The sequence below is a fragment of the Macadamia integrifolia genome, unplaced genomic scaffold (genome assembly GCF_013358625.1).
Source record: "Macadamia integrifolia cultivar HAES 741 unplaced genomic scaffold, SCU_Mint_v3 scaffold482, whole genome shotgun sequence".
NCBI classification, from domain to species: domain Eukaryota; kingdom Viridiplantae; phylum Streptophyta; class Magnoliopsida; order Proteales; family Proteaceae; genus Macadamia; species Macadamia integrifolia.
This window is the reverse complement of record NW_024870463.1, coordinates 271,861-298,333: the sequence shown is the minus strand read 5'-3', so window position 1 is coordinate 298,333 and position 26,473 is coordinate 271,861. Positions and strand designations below refer to the sequence as shown.

Here is a 26,473-nt window from a genome sequence, read left to right as displayed (position 1 = left end):
CCTTGCTTATTAGGAGGTCTCAAGTTCGAACCTCTTAGCTGCCATTTTGTTGAGGTTTTTATTTTAAAAGATTTTCTCTCTCCTACACATCACTCAAAGGAGGTTGGCCAAAGGGTTTCTTACGCAAGAGGAGAGAGAAATAAGGAAATAAAGAGAAAAATAGGAAAGGAAAAAAAAAGAAAAAAATAATTTTAAAAAAAATAGTCCAAGATGCTGCCCACGTTTGAAGAAGAGAGAGAAAAAAATAAAAAAATAAAAGAAGGGAAAAGGAAGCAAAATCGTTGGAGATTTCTTACTTCCTACAATTCTCTATCTTCTCTCTCCTCCACCTCATCAACAAGATAAAAAAATCTCTTTTTTTTGTTTTAGAACTAAAATCTTTAGCGTCCCTCTCCCATTCTCTATATAATAGAATTAATACAAGGGGATGAGGCACTTCATTCTTTTTCTAGGGTTTTTTTCTTAGTTGCTCTATCTCTTTCTCTAGTTTTCTCTTTTTCTAGCTCTAGTTCTAAGTTTATGCTTTAAACACTTTTGTAAGTTATTTTTTTTTTATCACTTAATGCAAGCACTTTTGTTTTTTATTCAGTCTTTTATTTTTATTGTCTAAGCAACTGAAGTTGTAATTTTCAAGTTCTAGTTCTAGGCTTAGTTCTAAGTGGCAAGAACAAGCTATGAAGCATGTCTTTCAAGTTTAATTTTTTTCTTCAAATTTGTTTTCTCTAGTACTAGCAATTTCAGATTTGGTTTATTCGAGATTTGGTTTTTAGTACTGGTAGTATCTAAAATCGATCAAGTTTTTAGTTCAAGGGTTGAAGTTCAAGTAAGTAGGCTCCTTCAATAGTCTTCTCTCCTCCCTCTCATTCTCTCTTATGACTAGCCTTTCTTTCTTATTTAAGATTTTAATTTCAGTTGTTACATTATTGCTATCCCTTTCCCCCAAGGTTCATGGCTAGTGTATGTGTTGGCTTGCCATAGAACCATCATTTTATTATTTTTATTTTAATTGTCTCCCTTTCCGTAAAGCCAAGTAGAGTAACCCTTGTAAGAGTGACTCTCTGGTCAAGTAGAGAAGCTCATATCATCCATCTCTCGGGCTAAGTAGAGAAACCTACTTGTGAGTCTCTCTCTAGCTTTATCTCTTTTCTTTTATTTTATTTTTATTTCAGCATTTTTTTTTCTTCATTGCTTTTTAATTGTGTGGGGTGTTTATTTTCAGCTATTTGTTTATTTAATTTTAATTACATGGCTTGCGTGTTTAAATTCTTAGATGACGAATGGTTAGGACGTTATTTTAGATACATATGTTTAGGACGGTAATTAGAATTAGATCACAACCATTAATCGGTTCACTTTTGTATTATTAAAAGAAACAAAAAAATAAAGTGGCTGCTCTCCCTGTGTTCGACCCGTAGCTATACTGGTCTGTACGCTTGTGGTTCCATTTTAAAATCTCAAACAAGTTTTTGGTTCCATTGCCGGGGAGACAGTTCCATGTTATTTTTCGCTTTCTTTTGGTAAATCAGAGTGCTTTGTTTGCTTTGTTTTGTTTTTCCTTTCCTTTTATTGAATTCCTGAGAAAAACAACTTACAATAATAGTTGTATCGGTGGACGTCATCATGCCTCACAGTATATGATAAAGATAGGTTTTGCCCTGTAGCAGTACCTCAGGAATTGACCTAAGCAACCCCGGATCGCTGCCGGTAAGCTCCCAAAAGGCCAAAACAAAATCAAAAAAATAAAAAAAATCATTAAAAAAGTTTTGCTATCCATTCTTTTGTGCTTGTCTTACTCTAGTTGTGGGTAGTTTTCTATTGCATGAGTGTTAGGTGGGTACGTAATACTACGAATCAGTTAGAAAGAAGAGATCCAAAAAGTAGTAACCCTATACGTTTGCTCTCTTTAAAACCTTTCAATATGGGAGACCAACATCGAAACCCTTCACCTAAATCTCTGAAAGATAGGTTCTATCCTGCTAGAACAACCCAACCTTCCTGCATAGTTCTACTATAAGCCCAGGGCAATAATTTTGAACTCAAATCTCAATACATCACTATATTGCCCCACTTCCATAGGTTGACCTCTGAGGATGCATACCTATTTCTAAGGGAATTTGAAGAGATATGTGTTCTAATTAAGATCCAACATCTTTCTGATGATGCTGTTAAGCTTAGGTTTATCACTTTTGCATTAAAAGTCCAAGCTAAGAAGTGGTTGTATGGGTTACCCACAAATTCCATAACCTCATGGGAACAGTTCACAGTTGTCTTCTTTAAGAAGTTTTCCCAACTCATAAGACCAATAAGCTTAGAAGTGATATCTTTCAATTTAGGCAAAAGCCTAGTGAGTCCTTTTCCAAACTTATGGAGAGATTCAAGGATCTACTCCAAGAATGCCCTCACCATGGCCTAGACTTATGGCATTTATATCAAATAATTTATGTGGGTATTGATTACCCAACTAAATAAATGAAGGAAAGGTTGGGTAAGGGATTCACATCCTTTGCAGATAAGAAAAGGCAGGGGAATTCTTACTTGACTTAGCTGACAAAACCCGTGAGTGGGAATCAACCCAAGAGAGTGAAAGAACCATAGGAGGAAAATGATATTTTATGGATGGGATAGTAGTAACAGAAGCCCATTTGGATAGCCTAATCAAGAGGATTGAGGCTATTATTCCTAGAGAGCCATCATCAGTCAATTTGGTTAAGATTTGTGCTTGGTGCCAGTCCCCTAGACATGTCATAGAAGAATGTCCCAACACCTCTGGGGCCACTTCTAATGATAGTGTTAATGCCTTATACCAGAATAATCCATATAGTAACACTTACAATCCAGGATGGAGAAATGACCCAAATTTCTCCTAGAATCAGGACAACCAAGCAGGGCCTTCCAATTTCCATAATCAAAGTCAATTTGGACTCCAATGGCCTCCCTTTACACAATAATTTTTTTTCCATAATACTTTTCCTAGGTCAAATGTAGGACCTCAGGCTAGTTTTCCTAGGGTCCATTTTCTATCATCTTATTAGCAACCCCCTGGGTTTACCACCACTGGAGAGGCAAGTAGAATAAGTAACTTGAAAAAAAATATGGCACTCCTCATGACATTCCATCAAAATCTTACAAGAGAACTTATCCAAGTTGTCTCAATTATGCGTGAGAGGGAGAAAGGAACTTTACCCAGTCAACAAGAGCCTTACCCTAGGCATCATCATCCTATTAGTTCACAAGGACCAACTAATGCACCATTGAATATAGTATAAGGTCAAACCTAACAAGGGCCCTCTAACCAATGTAATGTTGTTTATGCCCTTAGGAGTGGTAGAGAGTACCAACAGAGCGTTCCTAAATCTTTTCCATCTATTACTCCTGTTAGCTCTCCTTCAGTTGAGGACACAAGTGTGCCTCTTGTTCCAAGTTTGTCTTATGAACCTAAAGATTTTTTTAAAACTAAAGATGATTTGGTTGAGAAAACCAAAAATGATTCCTCTGAACAAGGGAAAATCTCTAATAGTACTTATGTTCATCCTATCCCATTTTCTAATCGCTTGGTAAACAAAAAGAAGACTGCTTCTATGGATAAAATTTTAGAAGTCTTAAAAAAGGTAGAAGTTAACATCCCTCTTTTGGATGACATATCCCAGATCCCCTCCTATGCAAAGGTACTGAAAGATTTGTGTACTCACAAACGTATTACTAGTGTGCTCAAAAAGACGTTCTTGGTAGGTAATATTAGTTCCATAATTACTCAGCCTATAGTAGCCAAGTATAAGGATCCAGGGAGCCCTACCATAGCTTGTGTCATAGGCAACACCTACATTGAGTATGCCTTACTTGACCTTAGCGCAAGTGTGAATCTTTTACCTTACCATGTGTACAAGCAACTAGGATTGGGAGAATTGAAAGCCACTGGAACTACTCTTCAGTTGGCAGATAGGTCTGTTAAGATTCCTAAAAGGATGATTGAGGATGTCTTACTAAAGGTGGGAAAATTTATTTTTCCTGTTGATTTAATTGTGTTAGATACCAAGCCCTTCTCAACCAATGATGAGATCCCAATAATTTTAGGAAGACCATTCTTGGCTACCAGTAATGCATTAATCAATTGTCGGAATGGTTTCCTAAGATTAACTTTTGGTAACCAAACTATTGAGTTTAACATATTTAGGATAGGCAAGCAACCACATATGGAAGAAGAGATCAATATGCCTGAGGATTTTCTGGATTTTTCTGATGATTTAGTTACCAACTTTGATATTGATTTTGATTCAGAATTCCAAGAGTGTATGGATGAGTTGGATGATGATAGTGAAAATTTCTTTTCTGAAGTCTTAAGTCCTCACACACCTGTGGAGCCCTTAGGTCCCCTTTTCAATTCCATTCCTAAATCTTCCATAGTTGAGCCCCCTAAGCTAGATTTTAAGGAGTTGCCATCTAATTTGAGGTATGCTTTCCTAGGGCCTGACCAGACTTTTCCTGTAATAATTTCTTCAAATTTGACTTCTAGCTAGGAAGAGGAGTTACTTAAAGTGTTAAAAGATAATAAGGAAGCCCTAGGTTGGACCATGGCTGATATCAAGGGTATAAGCCCTTCTATTGTGCAACATCATATACATCTTATGGAGGATTCCAAACCATCCACGGAACCCCAAAGAAGAGCTAACCCAGTGATGATGGAAGCCATTAAGAAAGAGATTCTAAAGTGATTGGATCATGGAATAATTTATCCTATTTTTGACAGCCAATGGGTAAGCCCAGTTCACGTATTGCCTAAGAAGTCTGGTGTGACTGTAGTTCCTAATACCAATAACGAACTAATTTTAACCCGTGTCTAATCAGGGTGGAGAGTGCATAGATTACAGGACACTTAATGTGGCAACTTGGAAGGACCACTTTCCATTGCCATTCATTGACTAGATGTTAGAGAGGTTAGCTGGACATGAATACTATTATTTTCTTGATGGATATTTCGGCTATAACCAGATCCCAATTGCTTTAGAGGACCAACATAAGACCACTTTTACATGCCCATATGGAATATTTCTTTACAGGCGGATGCCCTTTGGGCTTTACAATGCTCCTGCTACGGTCCAACGATGCATGATGAGCATCTTTTCTGACATGGTCGAAAAGTTCTTAGAAGTATTTATGGATGACTTTTCAATTCATGAGAATTTTTATTTTGAATGTCTTCATCATCTTTCTCTAGTTTTGAAAAGGTGCATATCTAAGAATTTAGTTTTGAATTGGGAGAAATGCCATATCATGGTTAAATCTAGTATTGTTTTAGGCCATGTAATATTCAAGGAGGAAATTAGAATAGATAGAGCCAAAGTGGATTTAATTGATAATTTACCACCTCCTCAATCTGTTAAGGACGTTTGATCTTTTCTAAGGCATGCGGGCTTCTACAGAAGGTTTATTAAGAACTTTAGTCAGTTAGCCCGACCTCTCACTTCATTACTTGCCAAAGATCAAACTTTTGAGTTTTCTAAAGAGTGCCTAGAATCCTTCAAACAAATTAAGGAGTTGACCAATGCACTCATTGTTCAACCACCTGTTTGGACTGAACCTTTTGAATTGATGTGTGATGCTTCAGATTTTACCATAGGAGCGGTTTTGAGTCAAAGGATTAATAAGTTGCCAACAGTCATTTACTATGCTAATATGACCTTAAATGATGCACAACATAATTGCACAACTATTGAAAAAAAAAATTTAGCTATTGTGTTTGCATTAGAAAAGTTTCGGTCTTACTTAGTTGGTTCACATGTGGTGGTGTATACTGATCATTCTGCTTCTAGATACCTAGTTCAGAAGAAGGATGCCAAAGCCCATCTTATTAGGTGGGTTTTACTTTTGCAAGAGTTTGATTTAGAAATTAGGGATAAGAAAGGAGTTGAAAACCTAGTTGTAGACCATTTATTCTGGCTTCCCAATTCCCTAACTGTCGATTCTCCAGTCAATGAGAACTTTTTAGATGAACAATTATTTGCAGTGTCCAGTGAACCATGGTTTGCTGACATTGTCAACTTCTTAGTTTCAGGTGTGACTCTGGATCACTGATCCACCCAAGATAAGTATAGGTTTCATTCCCAAGTTAAGCATTTTTTTCTGGAATGATCATTATTTGTTTAAGATATGTCCAGATCAGATTATCCGACGATGTGGTCCTGATCATGAGCAACACTCTATTCCTCTTTTTGCCATGATCATGCATGTGGACACTTTAGACCTAAGAAGACTACCACAAAGGTTCTCCAATACAGATTTTATTGGCCCACTCTTTTTAGAGATGCTTTTGATTTTTGCAAGGCTTGTCCCATCTGCCAGTCTTTTGGCCGTATCAATAAGAGGAACATGATGCCTCTGAACCCTATTTTGGTAGTTGAGATCTTTGATATATGGGGCATCGATTTCATAGGACCATTCCCTAATTCCTTTTGGAATTTGTACATATTTCTGGCTGTTGATTACGTTTCTAAATAGATAGAGGCCATACCTTGTAAATCTAATGACCACAAAGTGGTGGTCCAGTTTCTCAAAGAGAACATTTTTTTCTGCTTTGGTGCACCACATGCAATAATTAGTGATAGGGGTACTTATTTTTGTAATTGGCCTTTTGAGGCCTTAATGAAAAGGTATGGGATCATTCATAAGTTATCTAACCCTTATCACCCCCAAACTAGTGGCCAAGTGGAGGTGTCTAATAGGCAGATCAAATAAATCTTGAAGAAAACTGTTAATTCCAACTGTAAGGATTGGTCCCTTAGGCTCATTGATGCCTTGTGGGCCCATCGGACTGCATTCAAGACCAATCTTGGTCAGTTTCCCTACCGTTTGGTGTATGAGAAAGCTTGTCACTTACTAGTTGAGTTGGAGCATAAGGCCTTTTGGGCCATCAAGAAGCTCAACTTTGATTTGTCTAATGCGGGAATTCATCATAGACTCCAACTATCTGAGTTAGAGAAACTTAGGAATGATGCCTATGAAAGTTTTAGGATTTACAAGGAAAAGACCAAAGCTTTCCATGATAAGCACATTCTATTCAAATCTTTTGCAATTGGTGATAAGGTCTTATTGTACAACTCTCGATTGCATCTTTTCCCTGGTAAGCTTAGATCCCTATGGGATGGCCCATTTATTGTCCATAATGTATATCCTCATGGGGCTATGAAGATTTTGAATCCAGGAATAGGGGTAATTTTGAAAGTTAATGGTCAACGTTTGAAACCGTTCCTTGTGTTTCCTACTACTGGTAGTGAAGAGGTCATGGATCTCCATGAACCTCTTTACACTGATGATTAACTTTTAATCAGGTATGACCCCCTTGTATTGTCTTTGTTTTTAATTCTTTCCATGCATTAAGGACATTGCATGACTTAAGTGTGGGGGAGGGAAACCAGTTTTTACTTTTTCCACTTTGTTTCATTTGTTTTTTTTTTTTTTTTTTTTATTTTTTTTTTTTTTTTTTTTTTTGAGCTTGCTAAAGTATGAAGTCCTAATTTGGCTTTTGGCTAATGATCATACCATTTGGTTGCTTGATGTATAAAAATAAATGTTTTGATTAAAGTACCCATTTTGAATGTATAAAAACCCTGTTGAGAAGAAAGAAACAAACTTGTGTCTTGAGATGAGACTTTCTTTTGAAAAATAAGAGACCCCTGTTTTATGGTGTTAGACCATATGTAAGTCTGTGGGTTCCTTGTACTTTTGATTTGGAGTTGAGACCTTCTTTTTAATTTAGCATGAGTTGACATATGCATAGTTTTAAATGAAATGTGAAATGTGGTATAAAGAAGAATAAGAGTTGATTCCCCTGGAACTAGACAGGTCATTGTGCCTCAGGAAGCGTGGTGTTTTGATCGAAATTCCTTAGGAGGAAACTTCTGAAGGAACTCTAGCATCACTGTCTTTGTGGGCATATACAAAAAGTGAAGTTACATAGTAACTTGGGTGTCTGGTGTTTGCTCCACCATGTCATTCAGGTCAAAAGTAGTGGAGTAGAATAGAGTTTATTAAGCAAAAAAAAGAGAAAAAAAATGTGCAAATGTCATTAATGCTTGGTAATGGGGGCTGGTGGGGTCCAGAGTTCTTTCTCTAACAAAAGTGTCAAATGAATTGCGTATGCTGGAATGTAAGGGGGCTTAATGCTCCTGAAAAACAAAGAGGGGTTAAGTATTTGATAGCAAAAAAAGATATAAAGTTGGGGATTCTTTTTGAAAAAAAGGTGAATGAAGAGGATATAAATAAAGTGTTTAGTACTTTAAAAGGGGAATGGAAATATCTGCATAATTGTAGAGTAAGGGAAGCCACTTGAATTTGGGTGGGTTGGGATGAGACTGTTTTTGAAGTGAGCTGTGAGATATGTACATCCCAACTAATACATATGAAACTAAAATTAAAGGAACTTCTTTGGAGTTTATGTGCACTTCTGTATATGCCTCAAACAGTGTGGAGGAAAGGAGAGAATCATGGAGGGATGTTGTGCAATTGTCTTAAGGAATGTTAGTTCCTTGGGTTGCATTAGATGATTTCAATGTGGTCAGAGGTTAACATGAAAAGAAAGGGGGGAAGGAAATTCGACAAGTTCCTGTTGAAGAGTTTAATATCTGTATCTTTGATGCTGACCTGTTGATCTAAAATGGAAGGGTAATTTATTTACTTGGACTAATGGGAAAAGGGGGTTGGATTGAGTGAGCTATAAACTGGATAGGGTGCTTTGTAATAATGAATGTGTTGATAAATTTAAATATTCTAAGGCCGCATTCTTGAATCTAGGAATCTCAGATCATTGTCCTATTCTTTTGAATATTATTTTGGAGGAGAAGCATTTTGGACCAAAACCTTTTAGGTTTTTTGAGACTTGGACAAAACATGAGGAGTTCAAGGATATAGTCAAAAGGGGTTGGGAGCTGCCAGTTAAGAATTATTCAAATCCTTGACTTGCTTTTGGTGCTAGGCTGAGGAATGTTAAGAAGGACCTAAAAGGGTGGAAGAAGGAGCATTTTGGTGATGTATTCAAGGTTGTAAAGGAGGCTAAAGCTGCACTGTCTGACATACAAGATAAATTGTCTTCCAATAATGGTGATGATAATCTGATTTGTCAATAAAAGGAGGCTAAAAAGAAATTACGGGAGGCTTTGAAGAGGGAGGAGAGTTTTCTCAAGGAAAAGTCAAGAGTGAAGTGGTTGCAGCTAGGAGATGGAAATAACTGTTTTTTTTTTTAATAAAGTAATGAGGGGAAGACAGTATAGAAATAACATTCTAGAAATTGAAGGAAGCAATGGGGCTGTTGTGGATGAACCTAGTCTTATGAATGAGGCTATTGAATTTTATAAGAACCTGTTTGGGGCTGAGCAGGAGGATATGGGATTCTGTCCTAGTGACATCCTTTTGTGTGGTACCCTTTCCATGGACCAGCAAGAGATGTTAGAAAAAACCTTTTCTAATGAACAAATCATGAAGGTTGTGTTTTCTATGAAGAGCACAAAGGCCCCTGGACCGGATGGGTTTGGGGCTAGTTTCTTCAAACACTCATGTAAATATTCTAATTTCCTATTGCTATTCTGAAGATAGACTTACATTCATGAATTGGATAAAGACATGTGTCACTACTCCTACATTCTTAATGCTTGTAAACAGAAGTCCAACAGGATATTTCATGGGGAAAAGGGTTAGGCAAGGGGATACTCTGTCACCTTACTTGTTCACCATGGCGACGGAAAGGTTCATTGGAGTTATGAGGAAGTTAGTAGTGGATGGGAAGATCACTCTTCTTTATAGGTGCAACGCAGTGAAACTGTCCCATCTTATCTTTGCAGATGATCTTATGATGTTTGTAAAGGCTGTTAGTGACTCTGTCATAGCTAGTTTTGTTGCTCTAGAAGAGTTTGCATCCTTTTATGGGTTGCATCTCAATAGGACTAAGTCCTCTATTATTTTAAGGGGCGTTACTCAAAGTAGCAGTATGCAACTTGTGGTATTAATGGGTTTTAAGGACACCAAGCTACCAATCAAGTATTTTGGGGTTCCTCTTATTACAGGAAAACTTGCCAGTGGTGACTGCAACCCTATACTGGATCTGATCAAGAAAAAGCTTAAAGGATGGAAGGCAAGGTTTCTCTCATATGCTGGAAGATTGTAGTTGATTTTCTCAATTCTAAAAGGATGCTAAATAGATTGGTCAGGTATTTTTGCATTACCAAGTATAGTGAAAAGGACTTGGTGGTTTGGAAAGGATATCCTACATGTGTGTTTACTACTAAATCAGCATGGGAGATGATAGTGCAGAGGAAGGAAAGGAAGGTGGAGTGGAAGAAATTAGTGTGGTTTGAAGGCAACATTCCTTGGCATTCATTTACAATTGGGAGATGTTTAGTTAAGGCTTTACCAACAAAGATAAACTCATCAAGAGGAGGATGAACATTAGTCCCTAGTGCATTTTTTGTTGGGCAGAAATGGAAAGTAGGAACCATTTTTTTTTTTGAATGTCAATATACTAATGCTATATGGGAGAAGGTTGCCCTACTATGCTTTCAGAATGGGAAGAAATCTAATAGTGTCATGGAAGTTGCATTGTGGGTAAAAAATGAATTTTATGATAAAGATCCACTCAAAGTAGTTGGAAAGTTAGCTTTCTGTGCCATAGTACAACACATATGGCAGGAAAGAAACTTTAGGATCTTCAAATAAAAAATCCAAACTACTCTATAGATTATGGAAGCCATAATTTCAGAAGTAAAAGTGAAATGCTTAACTATGAGTTTTATGGCTGAAAGCAACCCTAGAAATCAGTTTTTAGTAACAAGTTGGGGAATCAAAGTCACTTGGTAAACAGTGATTCCTATAGCTTGTTGCTAGTTCTAACCACCTGAGAGAATGATAGCATTGCATTGTGATGGGCCCTTATACAAGATAGAACATCCTATGGAAGGCTGATTCGAGATAGAATGGGGAAACCCATTGTGTAGCTTATGTGAGAATAGGGGATGTTACAAGTATATTGTGGCTAGAATTAAAGGCTATTCTCAGATGAATAAGTATTTATGTGGGAAGGAATATTATGGAGGTTTCAATTAGACCAGATTTGAAGCTGGCCATTGATATGTTAAATGGTGTAGTAGAAGGTCCATGGCAAACCAGAGTCATTAGAAGTGAGATACTAAATATCTCAAAATCTCTTGAAAGAAAAGAATTCAAGCATGTTTGGAGGGAGACAAATAAACCAACTGATTTTTTTTTGCCTCTTATCAACTAGTCAGAGGGAGACTATTATTCAGGCTCAAGATTTTTCAGACGAGTTGAATAGTTTAGTTAGAGAAGATTCTGAATTTAAGATTTATTACAGATTGTAATGTTCCTTTTGAGTTCCATGTGTAATGCAGGGCCTGTCCTGCTTGGTATCAAGGAGTCTTTTTTCCTTTCTTTAGGCCTGTCCATGAAGGAAATTAAGACTTCCTTACTTCGTTTATTCTGTTTTTTCTTAAATACATTCACATCACTTATCAAAAAAAACAAAAAACAAAAAAAATCAAAAAAGCCTAAGACCCAAAAGCCTAAACCCTAAACCCTAAACCCTAAACTCTAAACCCTAAATCCTAAACTGTAAGCACAAAACCCTAAACCGTAAATGTTATAACCATTCCCTAAACCCTAACCCCTAAACCTAAAATAAAAAACCTTAAACCCCCAACCCTAAACACTATACCCTAAACCTTAATGCCTAAAGCCTCTACCCTAAACCCTAAATCCTAAACCCTAGACCCTAAATCTTAAACACTAATCCCTACCTAAACGCTAAATCCTAATACCCTAAATGCTAAATCCTAAAACCTAAACGAGAAAATGACATTCGAAGTCCAATTATCACCATTGTATTCTAAGTAACTCAAACTTATGTCTTTGGCTCTGATACCAATAGTTAGTCTAACGATATTTTCTCTGATACCAAATTTATTTTAATTTGTTAAGCAAGTCAGTTGATTAGCTAGAGAGTCATGCTGAAATAATGACATACTAAGTCAAATAATATATAGTGTTTGCTAAGTAACTCGAACTTATGGCTTAGCCTCTGACATAAAGTTACAACAAGACAATGATCGTTAAATTGTAATAATCTCTAATGTTTGCAAAGTAACTCAAACTTATTGCTTTGGCTTAGCTACAAATTGTTATCCTTACCATTTTTTCTCTGATACTAAATGTAATCTAATTTGTTAAGCAAGTCAATTGATTTGTTATAGAGTCACGACGTGAAAATGATAGTCTAATTTCAGTAATCTCCAGTGTTTTCTAAGTAACCTAAACTTATAGCTTTGGCTCTGATAATAATCATTAGTCGGCCTTTGCTAGAATATGAATATACTTTAATTTATTAAGCAAGTCAGGTGATTTCTCATAGATTTACGATGAGACAATGATAGTTAGTATCAGAAGCTAAGCCATAAAGTTTTGACGAGGCAATGATCGTTAAAGTCTACTAATCTCTAGTGTTTACAAAGTAACTTAAACTGATTGCTTTGACTTAGACACCAACTGTTAGTCTTACGATTTTTTCTTTGATACCAAATGTATTTCAATTTGTTAAGTAAGTCAGTTGATTTGTCATAGAGTCACGATGAGAAAATGAAAGTTTAATTCCAATAATCTCCAGTGTTTACTAAGTAACTCAAACTTATGACGTTGGCTCTGATACCAATTGTTAGTCTTTCAATTTTTTCTTTGATACCAGTTGTACTTTAATTTGTTAAGCAAGTCAATTGGTTTGTCATAGAGTCACGATGAAAAAATGACAGTCTAATTTGAATAGCCTCTAGTGTTAGCTAAGTAACTCAAACTTATGGCTTTGGCTCTGATAATAATTGTTAGACGGCGTTTGCTAAGATACGAAATATACTTTAAATTTGTTAAGAAATTTAAGTGATTAGTTATAAAATCATGACAAACAATGGTAGTTTAAGTCAAATAATCATTAGTGTTTGCTTAATAATTTAAACTTATGGCTTTGGCTCTGATACCAATTGTCACTCTTTCGATTTTTTTCTTTGATGCCGAATGTATTTTAATTTTTTGAGTAAGTCAGCTGATTATTCATACAGTCATGAAGAGAAAATGAAAGTCTAATTCAAATAATCATCAGTGTTAGCTAAGTAATTCAAACATATGGCTTTGTTTCTGATACTAATTGTTAGTCAGCGTTTGCTCAGATAAAAAATATACTTTTAATTTGTTAAGAAAGTTTCTTGATCAGTTATAGAGTTACTACGAGACAATGATCGTTTAAGTCTAATAATATCTAGTGTTTGCAAAGTAACTCAAACTTAAGGCTTTGGCTTTGATACAAATTATTAGTTTTATGATTTTTTTCTCTATTAGAAAATGTACTTTAATTTGTTAAGTAAGTCAGTTGATTTGTCATAGTGTCATGATGAGACAATGACTATTTACGTCCAATGGTCTCCAGTGTTTGCTAAGTAACTCAAACGTATGGATTTTACACTGATACCAATTGTAGTCTTACGATTTTTACTCTAATATCAAATGGACTTTAATTTGTTAAGCAAGTCAGTTGATTTGTCATAGAGTCATGATGAGAAAATGACAGTCTAATTCCAATAATCTCAAGTGTTTGCCAAATAACTCAAACATATGGTTTTGACTATAATACTAATTGTTAGTCGACATTTTCTTAGATACGAAATATATTTTAATTTGTTACGCAAATCAATTGATTAGTCATAAAGTTACGACAAGACAATGATCGTTAAATTGTAATAATCTCTTGTGTTTGTGAACTAACTCGAACGTATTACTTTGTCTTAGCTACTAGTTGTTAGTCTTATAATTTTTTTTCTGATACGAAATGTAATTTAATTTGTTAAGCAAGTCGATGATTTTGCTTAGAGTCAAGACAAAAAAATGACAGTCTAATTGTAAGAATCTCCTATGTTTGCTCAGTAACTCAAACTTATAGCTTTGGCTTTGATAATAATTATTAGTCGGCATTTGCTCAGATACGAAATATACATTAATTTGTTAAGCAAGTAAGGTGATTAGTTATAGAGTCATGACAAGACAATGATAGTTTAGGTCTAATAATCTTTAGTGTTTACAAAGTAACTCAAACTTACGGGTTTGGCTCTGATACCAATTTCTAGTCTTTCAATTTTTTCTCCGATACCAAATGTACTTTAATTTTTATGCTAGCAGTTGATTAGTCAGTCACAATGAGAAAATGACAGTTTAATTCCAAAAATCTTCAGTATTCGCTATGTAACTCGAACTTGTGGCATTGGCTTTGATACTATATGTTACTCGGCGTTTGCTCAGATACGAAATATACTTTAATCTTTTAAGCAAGTCAGTTGATTAATCATAGAGTTACGACGAGACAATGATCATTTTAGTCTAATAATATCTTATGTTTGCAAAGTAACTGAAACTTAAGGCTTTGGCTTCGATACCAATGGTTAGTCTTATGATTGTTTCTCTAATACCAAATATACTTTAATTTGTTAAGTAAGTCAATTGATTTGATTAGAGTCATGACGAGAAAATGATAGTCTAATTTTAGTAATATCTAGTGTTTTCTAAGTAACTCAAACTTATGACTTTGGCTGTAATAATAATTATTAGTAAGAGTTTGCTCAAATATGAAATATACATTAATTTATTAAGCAATTCAGGTGATTAGTCATAGATTCACGACGAGACAATGATACTTTAAGTCTAATAATCTTTAGTATTTGCAAAGAAACTCAAACTTATGGCCTTGGGTCTGACACCATTTGTTAGTCTTTTAATTTTTTGGTTGATACCAAATGTACTTTAATTTGTTAAGCTAGCAGTTGATTAGTCATAGAGTCACGATGAGAAAATGACAGTGTAATTTCAATAATCTCTACTGTTTCACTAAGTAACTCGAATTTATGGTTTTAGCTTTGATACCAAATTTGGTCTTACACTTTTTTCTCTGATTCCAATTGTACTTTAATTTGATAAGGAATTCAGTTGATTATTCTTAGAGTCACGACAAAAAAATGGCAGTCTAATTCCAATAATCTCCAGTGTTTGCTAAGTAACTCAAACATATAGTTTTGGCTCTGATAAAATTTTTTTAGTCCGCATTTGCTCCGAAACGAAATATACTTTAATTTGTTAGGCAAATCAGGTGATTAGTCATAAAGTCATGACAAAACAATGGTACTTTAAGTCAAATAATATTTAGTGTTCACAAAATAACTCAAACTATTGTCTGACTCTGATACCATTTGGTATTCCTACGATTTTTTCTCTGATACTAAATAAACTTTCATTTGTTAAATAAGTCAATAGATTAGTCATAAAGTCACAACGAGACAATGACAGTCTAATTCCTATAATCTCCATTGTTTGCTAAGTAACTAATACTTATGGCTTTGGCATTGATACCAATTGTCAAAGTTTTCATGCTCACCAGGTCTCAAGTTAGAACCTCCCTACTGTTACCTACTTCCCTCCATAGTTATCATACAAAAAAAATAAAAAATAAAAAAATAAAAAAAAGATACCAATGATCAGTCCCACGAATTTTTTTCTTATACCAAATGTACTTTAATTTATTAAACAAGTCAGCTTATTAGTCATAGAGTCACAATGAGAGAATGACTATTTAAGTCCAATAGTCTCTAGTGTTTGCTAAGTAACTCAAACATTTGGATTTTGCATTGATACCAATTATTATTCTTATGATTTTTGCTCTAATACTAAATAAACTTTAATTTGTCAAGAAAGTTATTTGATTTGTCACAGAGTCTCGACGAGAAATGGTCGTTTAAGTCTAATAATATCTAGCGTTTGTAAAATTACTCAAACTAAAGGCTTTGGCTTTTATACCAATGGTTAGTCTTACAATTAATTCTCTGATACCCAATGTACTTTAATTTGTTCATTAAGTCAGTTGATTTGTCACAGAGTCACTACGAGAAAATGACAGTCTAAATCCAATAATCTCCAGTGCTTGCCAAGTAACTCAAACATATGGGTTTGACTTTGATACTAATTGTTAGTTGGTGTTTGCTCAGAAACGAAATGTACTTTAATTTGGTAAGCAACTCAGTTGATTAGTCATAAATTTACAAGGAGATAATGATCGTTAAAGTCTAATAATCTCAAGTGTTTGTAAAATAACTCAAACTTATTACTTTGGTTTAGCTGCCAATTGTTAGATTTATGATTTTTTCTCTGATATCAAGTGTATTTTAATTTTTTAAGCTAGCAGTTGATTTGTCATAGAGTCACAATGAGAAAATGAGTCTATTTTCAATAATCTTCGATGTTCCCTACATAACTCGAACTTATGGCTTTTGCTTTGATACCAATTGTTGTTAGTCTTACGATTTTTTCTCTGATACGAATTATACTTTAATTTGTTAAGGAAGTCATTTGATTAGTCATAGAGAGTTTGAACAAAAAAATGACAGTCTAATTCCAATAATCTCCGGTGTTTGCTAAGTAACTCAAACATATGGAATTGGCTCTGATACTAGTCAGTTAGCGTTCGCTATATATGAAATATACTTTAATTTGTTAAGCAATTCAATTGATTAGTCATAGATTTATTACGATACAATGATCATTTAAGTCTAATAATATCTAGTGTTTGCAAAATAACTCAAACTCAACGCTTTGGCTTTGATACCAATGGTTAGTCTTACAATTATTTCTCTGATATCAAATGTACTTTAATTTGTAAAGCAAATCAATTGATTAGTCATAGTGTTACGATGAGACAATAATCGTTTAAGTCTAATAATTTAGCCATTCCACCGCCCTCTATGAGAAGAATCAGGATGCTCCTTCTCAAGAACCTTTCGTTAAAACTCCATCTTCCTCTTGCTGATCGCATGAAATCTCCTACTATTGCTGTCGGAAATAAATCGCTCTCCATTATTGGCCAAGAGTTTCAAAAAGGAAGGCGCGGTCAAAGCTGCTAGAAAAGTAGTCTTATGGCAATGCCCGTTGCCATGGACCCTTCTGCTGAAGCTGGCGGTAGTCATAAATAACTTGGATTTTGTGGTTTTGAGCTCTAAACAGCTTCAACCTTCTAGTTCTTCACATAAAAACTCCTATTAGGTTAGATTTGACCTTCCCCCAAGCTCATCCCATAGATTCTTCAAGTTTTTTTCATATAATGGTCTCTTCCTTGGAATCTTTTGTAACCTAGTGTTCCAAAGAGAGGAAATAGAAGTAGGAAACTTGTAATCCGACTCAAACCGAGATCTTGTGCTCGGATACCAAGTTGAATATGTGGATGAGGGAAGAACAATGAGATGAGAGATGAGGAAAAAGATGGAGAAGTAGAAGAGGGAGGAGAGAAATTGTTGAATGGAGTAATGACTTGTCTAATATGACACCAGCCCTCTTTACTTATAATAATGGAGAGAAGGTTTTAGAGAATTACAAAGACCATTAAACCCCTTAGGGTCCGTTTGGTAACTAACACTTTCCCTAAAACCCATAAAATCCATTATTACAACACTCCCCCTCAAGTTGGTGCATAGATATCACATATGCCCAACTTACAGTAATAGGATGAAACATTTTACTACTAAGACCTTTAGTAAATACATCAGCCAGTTGTTCATTACTGGGAACAAAAAGCACAGTGATAAGGCCCATATCCAGTTTCTCTTTGATGAAGTGTCGATTGATCTCCACATGCTTGGTTCAATCATGTTGGATAGGTTTGTGAGCAATGTTAATGGCAAATTTGCTGTCACAAAAGAGCTTCATAGAAAGGGTAGCAGGAATAAGGTTACCACCAACAAAGGTGCAATAACTAGTAGTGGACCTGCAGTCATCAGGGGAACCTACCCAATCCAAATATGTGAAGGCATCCACCCTAAGGTGATCATGAGGAGAAAAAAGGATACCACATCCTGGGGTGGATTTCAAGTACTAGAGAATATGCAACACAACTTCCATGTGAGTCGAGTAGGGATCATGCATGTACTGATAAATCAGGTTGATGGCAAATGCTATATCACGGCATGTATGAGAGAGATAGATCAACCGCCCCATTAATCTCTAATATCTCACCTTATCTATTGAATCATATTCCTTGATACTCAGGTGACCATTAGCTTCAATAGGAGTGTCTGACGGCTTACACCCCAACATGCATGTCTCAGAGAGAAGATCAAGCACATAGTTCCGTTGAGACAAGTAGATCCCACGAGAAGACTTGGCAACTTCAATACCGAGGAAGAAACAAAGTTATCCTAGGTCTTTGATCTCGAATTCCTCACTCAAGTATCTCTTGAGGCGAGAGATTTCTGCTAGATCATCACCAATAACAATAATATCATCTACATAGACTATTAGGATAGCAATCTTCCCACCATATCTCTTGATGAACAGAGTATGGTCGGCATTGCTATGAGAGTAACCTGTAGCAACCATAGCCTTATGCAAACGTCTGAATCAAGCACGAGGGGATTGCTTCAGTCTATACAGAGCACGCTTCAACTTGCATACCTTCCCTTGGGTTTTAGAGCAAGTGAACCTAGGAGGAATGTCCATATACAGTTCCTCAAGTTTCCCATGAAGGAAGGTATTCTTCACATCTAACTGTTGGAGATCCCAATCTAAGTTGGCGGCACAAGCCAAGATAACAGGAATTGTGTTCATCTTAGCAACTAGAGCAAAAGTCTCCTGGTAGTCAATCCCATAGGTTTGTTTGAAGCCTTTGGCAATAAGTATGGCCTTATACCGATCCATTATACCAATAGCCTTATAATTTATTGTGAAGACCCACTTGCACCCAACTGTCTTCTTTTGTGAGGGAAGACACACCAGATCCCATGTGTCATTCTTCTTCATAGCCTGTATTTCTTCAACCATAGCTGCCTACCATTGTGAGTCTGCACTCGATTCCTGCTAGGTATGAGGAATGGACACAGAGGAAAGAGAAGGCACAAAACTATAGTAAGAAGGAGAGAGTGAGTAGAAATAGTTTAGTAAAGGAAAAGTACAGTAATGCCTTTACGAACAACAATAGGCAACTCAAGAGACTGATCAACAGAAGGAAAAGGAGAATTACCAAGGTCCAAGGGGACAAAATTAGGCTCGAAATGAGACGACTAGCATGGTAGGATAGATGTTAGATGTGTAGTGGTCTGAATCTGCTCTTTGCGACTATACACACGTTTCTCTAACTGAGGTATAGTAGGGGAATTAGGAGCGTCACTCTCCCCCTAAAACGGAATACTAGCAAGGATAGCAATTTTAAGAGATGGCGGCACATCTTCCACAATGGAAGGAGACTCCCCCTGAAAAGGTGTCACAGTGTAGTATGATGCAGATTCGTGAAAGACATCCATAGTCACAAACCAATGCTAAGTAGGAGGATGAAAACACCATAGCATTTCTGAGTAGGAGCATACCCCAGAAAAATGCATCGAAGACCACGAGGATCGAACTTTCCATGAGGATGATGATCGCAAGCATAGCAAACACTACTGAATACCTTAGGAGGAATAGGAAAAGCAGCGGAACCTTGGAGATGATACAGAAAGGAGCGGAAGGCATGCACCCAAGAAGGTATTCGGTTGATAAGAAAGGCTGTAGTGAGAATTGCATCGCTCCACTTCTAGGGAGGAACATGCATATCAAACATAAGAGAGTGTGCTACCTCACAAAGGTGGTGATTCTTCTGCTCAGTAACCCCATGTTGAGCTGGAGTATCCACACAACTAGTCTGATGAATCATCTCATGATCGGAAAGGTAAGCTTAAAAAGACCCTTCAAAGTATTCCCGGCCATTGTCGCTTCGAAGGATCTTAATGGTAGCATCGAACTGAGTCTGAATCATGCGGTGAAAATGCTGAAATCAAAAAGGTCTCGCCCTTGTTTTGCATCATATAAACCCAAGTAGTCCAAGTATGACAATCAGTAAAGGAGAAACCACCGATAACCATTGACAGGCACATAGCAGGATGGACCCCAAATATCAGAATGTATCAATGAAAAAGGAGTGGAACTTTTATTTCCAAAAAAAGAATAAGTGATTCGAGTTTGCTTGGCTAAAACACATGCCTCACAAAAAATTAACTCGAATTACAATTTTTAAATGAAGAAAAAAACTCTAGCTAAAGTTCTCAAAGGGGGATGTCCCAACTGACGATGCCACTGTAGTAACTCAGAGATGGGAGATGACATAAAAGATGTCTGAAGAGCCTGACCAGAGACCAACGCCGAGTCATCATCAAGAAAATATAGACCAATATGTACCTTATCAGAGCCAATTGTTGCCCCCGTCACCAAATCCTGAAAAACACAATGAGACAAGAAAAAAGTGACTTTGCAATTAAGACTAGAAGTAATACTACTAATGGACAAAAGGTTAGTGGGAAAAGAAGGAAAATGCAATACAGTAGAAAGGGATAAAGAGGGGGCACATTAGCAGAGCCCTTTCTCAAAATAGTGGAATAAGTCCCATTAGACAATTTGACCTTACCATTACCAGGACAAGTACTGTACTCTAAAAAAAAAAAGAGATAAGCGGCCTTTCATATGATCAAAAGCCCCAGAGTCTATAATCCAAGGGGTAGAAGGGATAGACATAATATGGCCATAAAAGGAGATACCTGACCCAAAAGGGGTAGAATGAGCAGAGCTCGCAGTGGCAGGTGCAGGAGAGTCAGGATGTGTCAAGAGGCACCGGAGGGCAGTAAGCTTGTTAGATGATAGCGAGGCTACTGAGGAGCTAAGAGCAGAGTCAGAGTCAGGGCTCTCAGTATGGTTGGCCTACCCCGGCACGACCCATCCCTCACCCTTTTCTAGATATATCAACAGGACGACCATGAAGCTTCCAGTAGTGCTCCTTGGTGTGACACTCCTTCCCAAAGTAATCGCACTTCACTGGAGTCCTAGTAGAGAAGCCCCTAGACTGTGGGGTTGCACCAAGGGACTAACTACTAGAAACAAGTGTAAATCTCTCAGTTGGAGTGGCAGCTTGCTGTAGAAGCATAGTGGTACGTCAAATGTCCTCAAGTTGGATCACCGCATAGGCACAATCCAAGGTAGGAAAGGGGTCACGACTCAAAACCTAGGACCGCAACTAATCAAACTCCATATTTAGACCTGCTAGAAAGTCATAGACCCTGATATTGTCCTCTCGCTTCTGAAACTTGGTGACATCTTCAGGGGTGGAAGGAGTATACTCTTCATAGAAATCCAACTCAGTTCGTAGTACCTGCAACTCATAGTAGTACTGTGACAGAATAAGCCCTCTCTGCCTCAGATCACGAACCTTTTGGCAAAACTCAAAGACCTGAGCATCATTCCCCGCCTGGGAATAGATATCCTGGAAAGACTTCCAGATCTTCACAACGGAGTCAAGGAGGAGATGGCCACGAGAAAGCTGTGGCAACATGGAGTTGACAAGGAAGGCCATAACCAAAGAGTTGGCATACTCTTAATTATCAATCTCAGTACCAGTGGTCAGACGCTTCGTGGTTCTAGTGGGGTACCTGTAATAGCCACGGGACTTAATGGAGATGTAGACCGAGCGTGACCACATAAGGTAGTTTGTGCCATCAAGCTTGATAGCACGTGGAAAGGTAGGAAGAGCTATGGTGTCTTCGTCAGTAGAAGTAGATGAGATGGTAAACATGGTTGCTACTCAAGGGGTTGTACGAATAGAAGAGACACTAGCCAGAGATAGAGAAAGCACCAAAATAACTAGAAAAAGCTAGAAGACCCAAAAATCGATAAAAGGGTAAAGCCCTGAGAAAATGATTTTGGGGATAGCTCTAGAACAAAGACCTCAAAAAAAAAGTGATTGGTACATACCACTACAAGGAAAAGAAGCACCAATCGCAACAAACATTAAGATGATTGGAGCATCGAGCGGGGAAAAAGCATCCCGACAATGAAAAAATGTTCTCAGGGAGAAAACCCTAAAAAAGTGATAAAAAAAAGTTCTGGGTCTCTTAGATAATTGTAGAAGAGAGTCTGAGAGCCCAGGGGAAGGATGGGGGGAGGCTAGAAACCCTTTTGGTGGTTTAAGAAGCTCCCACCACGAGAGAGAAGCAGATGAAGGCGTAGATGAAAGAGGTGTTGGGAGAGAGAGAGAAATGAGAAAGAAACAAAGAGATGGAGAAGAGGGAAAGCCCTTAGAGTTTCGGATTTTAAGGCTCTGATACCATGTTGAATGGGGTAATGACTTGTGTCTGATATGACATCTACCCTCTTTATTTATAACAATGGAGAGAAAGTTCTAAAGAATTACAAAGACCATTAAACCCCTTAGGGTCTGTTTGGTAACTGACACTTCCCTAAAACCCATTATTACAACAGAAATCGATGGTATGGTGGAATAGTGTGTTGTGAGTAAAGTCACACTAACACCAATATATTACTTAACTAACATATTTACAAGATATTATACATACCTCCCTAAGGAGGAAAAGGAAAAATAAAACCTAATGTGATAAATTACTAAAATAGTAACATAACTAATATCTCTAACATGAAGAGATGGGTGGATTCAGAGTGCCAGGCGGGTTGAAGTTGTTGGCAAGAGCCTAATAGGTGGATGGGTGGTTTGGGTCAATAGTTTTGTTGTTTTAGGTGGAGAGGTTGGGAGTCGGTTGGGTTGGTTGGACCGAAGGGGAGTAGAGAGTTCTCCAAGAGAAGGGAAGAGATAGGGGGTCAGAGGTAAGGAGGTAGGAGTGGGTAAGGTAGCAAAGGAGTTGACTAAATCCTATAAGGAGGGAAGGGTGTAGCTAAAATGACAAGGTTTCCAGTGGAGTTGCAGGAAGGAGCAGATGGGATCAAAAGAAAGGAAGACAGGTGATAAGGATTGGTCGATCGACAAGACACAAGGGGTTCCTTCAGTGGCAAGATTGATATATCTTCATCCATTTCAGAGTCTAAGGTGGCTTGGAAAACCACAAATCAGTTAAGCCAATAGGTAGAAGCTCACAAGGATCCATCGATCGCCTCTAACCGGTCGACCGGTGCCGCCGAAAATTAGATTCTGGACTATTTAAAATCAACTTTTTAACCCATTTTTTTTCAAACTTTAAAATACTATTTGGCCTAAAACCTTATTTTGACTATTCATCTCCCAAAACCCTAGCTTAGAACTTCCTTCTACCCTAGTTCTCTTGAGATTCATTCCTATTCATCTCCCAAAACCCTTGCATCTCTTTCTGTCTTACACCTCTAATCATCATGGACTCTCACCACCCACATAGAGGCAAGAAAACCGTAGCTCAGAAGGGAAAAAGGAAGGCCTCTGACAAAGATACATGGTTCTCCTCCACCATTGCTTAAGAATCATGGGATCTCTACATCTCTCGCAACATAGAGCAAGGTAGGACCATCAATACCGACTCTTTGTCCAGGTATGATATCAAAGACCTTTTTGATGCTTTGGGATGGGGCAACATTCTCAAACTTGACTCCCATTGTTATCCCCATCTAGTCAAAATGTTCTTTTGTCACCTTACCTTCTCTGGTGAAGGTGACAACCTTTTGGTCCATTCCTATGTTAAGGGCGTTCCAATAGACATCGACATCCTGATTTTATGAGAAATCCTAGACATTTTTGTGACAGGGGACCTCAAATACTACCAACCCAAGACCTACATAGAATAATTCATGGATGTTGACTGTGTTTATTCTAGCATCATGAAGGAATATGCTAATACACACAAAATTAAGGCTAAGGAACTCACTGATATAGGGAGGATTGTCAATCTCATCATCTCTTACAACATTCTCCCTAAGAGTGGTCATAGAGATGAAGTCTCCCCATTTCATGCCTATCTTACCTACTGTGTCTGCAAAACTATACCCATCAACCTTCCTTACATTCTACTCAAAACCATGATTACCCATGGTGATAGACTTCAAAAGGGAAATCTACCCTATGGACGGATGATTTGCCAAATCATGAACCACTTTCAAGTAGATTTTTCTGGTAAATCATTTGACCCATTTCCTCAAGAGATCAATCTTTCTACCATTTGCAAAATGCATCTTCTTCCCCAGCAGCCCACACACTCCAAAAAGACTACTGCTGGACCCAGCTAGCCATAGCAACCAGGCAGTGATGAGACATCAGCCTATGCAACTGTTGCTGATCTTCAGAAAGTTGGAAACATCATCCTTGCCCAGTTGGCAAAAATGGAAAGAAAGCAGAATGAGATTCTCAAGCTCCTCTGCAATGACGAGGACGATGAGGATGACGAAGAAGACGATGACGAGGCGGACATAGAGGATGAGGATGCAGCAGATTAGGAATTATGTTTCTTCTTGAAACTTCATGTTTGTTTCTGTCGTTTATTATTATATACTTTTGACATTTATGGAAAGTTGAACTTATGATATTTTTCTATGTGGCACATACTCAGGGGGAGTTATTTTTTGTGTCGTTTTGATTACCTTTTTGCTGTTGACAAAAGGGGGAGAAGATTTACTTCTAACAATGACAGTGATAGTATTATCTTTAATTGTTTATGGAAATGACTTTATCTATCCTTGTTTACTTTCTGGCTCTGAATTTCATTATCCTATTGATCTTTACACAGAGATAGTCAAATTATTTCTTGTATTTGGTTTCATTGTCTATGTTTGTTTGTCATCACCAAAAAGGGGGAGATTGTTGGGAAACATGTCCACACTCCTTGCCATGTTTTGGTGTTAACAAACAAACATACATCTTTAACTTGATTGTTAAAGTGTGATTAGCTTGAAGAAACCTTAGAAGATCAAAGGTCGAATCAAGACATGAAGCTAAGCTTAAAGACATGAAACAGCAAACAAGAAGGAAAGAAGATGAAGGGCCAAAGAATGGAAGATTCGAGTGAAGAAGAAGACCACTAGGATAGATTAGTTATTTTTAATGTAATTTGTAATTTCCACATACTTATATGCACTCACCTCATGCATGTGCATTGCATCATATTAGAATGACCATAGAGCATGCCTTGACTAGGTATGGAAAGTCTCTAAGTGGTGTGGAACACACAGTAACTGACTCAAGGGCATTTTAGGGAATCTTAAAATTAGTATCAGGAGATGAATCCTTCATAGAAGTTGTAGGAAATTGAGTTGAGATTCCAACGCAACTGATCTCATATCATTCTGAAGTCGGACCGAAAAGTTATGGTCAAAACACTGATGACTGGTCAATATGACAGCATTCTGTCAAAACAGAGCATGTCATGTTGGCAGTCAACCGGCTGGAAGCCCTGGTCGACCGGAACCACCCGAGACCATAGGCGGTCGACCGGCTAAAAGTCCCGGTCGACCGGTGATTGCCTGGAAGTGCCCCAACGGCTATATTTTGCCTACAACGGCTCTTGGTAGTCGACCGGTAGACCCAGAATATATCCGTTAGAGCTTGATTCCTTGCCTAAAATGCTTCACTAAGTTCACCTATAAATACCCAAATCACTCTTAATTAAATATTGATTAAGAAAGAGCTTTAAGAGCATTGTTGCAAGCATTTAAGAAGATTATTTTCTACTTGAGTTATTCTATTACACAAATCCCAAACAAGAGGCTCAAGTCTCAATCAAAGTCCTCTACTCTCTCCTGTGCAAGTCAAAGCCGTAAGAGAGGACTTTACAAAATGTGCATCACTCATCATTTATTATTCATTCTCATTCGCACCACACTTGAGGTATTCCTCTTATTCCACTATTTCTTATTAATTTTTGTTTTTACAATTCTAGATTGTACTTAGGATTGTAAGGATTCTCTTATCCTAAAAAGAGAAAGGTCTCTCTCTACCTCTAAAAAGAGATTGTAAAGGCGTCTCTCTGCCTGGAAAGGAGATTTGTAAGGATACTCTTATGCATAAAAAGATTGTAAAGATTTTCTTCCCTACCTACTGTACTGAAAGGGAGAACTAGTGGAATACCTTACAAGAGGATTCTTGTAGGAAGTGGACTAGACTCGAATTGAGTCGAACCACTATAAATCTTGTGTTGTGATTATCTTATTTTATTTTCTCCGCATTATTTTAACTTGCTGTCACACGAGTGACCTATTTACCGAAAAGAGTCTAATTCCACTAGTATAACCTATTCACCCCCCTCTAGGTTATTTCAAACTCGTTCACTCGGGGTGACTTAAGGGTTTAAAGGCTTGTTGCACATGCTAAGTGTAACCGTGATTCCTACGAAAGTGAGTTAGGTTTTTAATTTTTATTATTTTTCTTTTTGTTTTGCTCGAGGACTAGCAAAGTCTAAGTGTGGGGGAATTCTGATGAGCACATTTATGTGTAAAATCTAGTGTAGTAAAATGTGCAATTTACATATTTAGAATGGAGCTACATTGGGTTTTACTCTCTTTTTATAGGTTTATAATTTCAAGGCCATAAGGAATATCGGGCACTATATCTCCAATTTTACACGTAAAGAGGTCCTATTTCTTTTCATGGGTGCGAAGAGGATGAACTTCTGAGCAA

The 26,473-nt window shown here is 37.2% G+C and overlaps 1 non-coding gene across 1 annotated transcript; it reads right to left on the bottom strand.

Annotated features, from left to right (window-relative positions):
• Positions 1–2,304: 2,304 nt before the first annotated feature.
• Positions 2,305–2,411, bottom strand: LOC122068921. The gene has a single exon (XR_006137294.1). It is a non-coding gene; the product is annotated as a small nucleolar RNA R71 (small nucleolar RNA).
• Between the last annotated feature and the right edge of the window lie 24,062 nt (positions 2,412–26,473).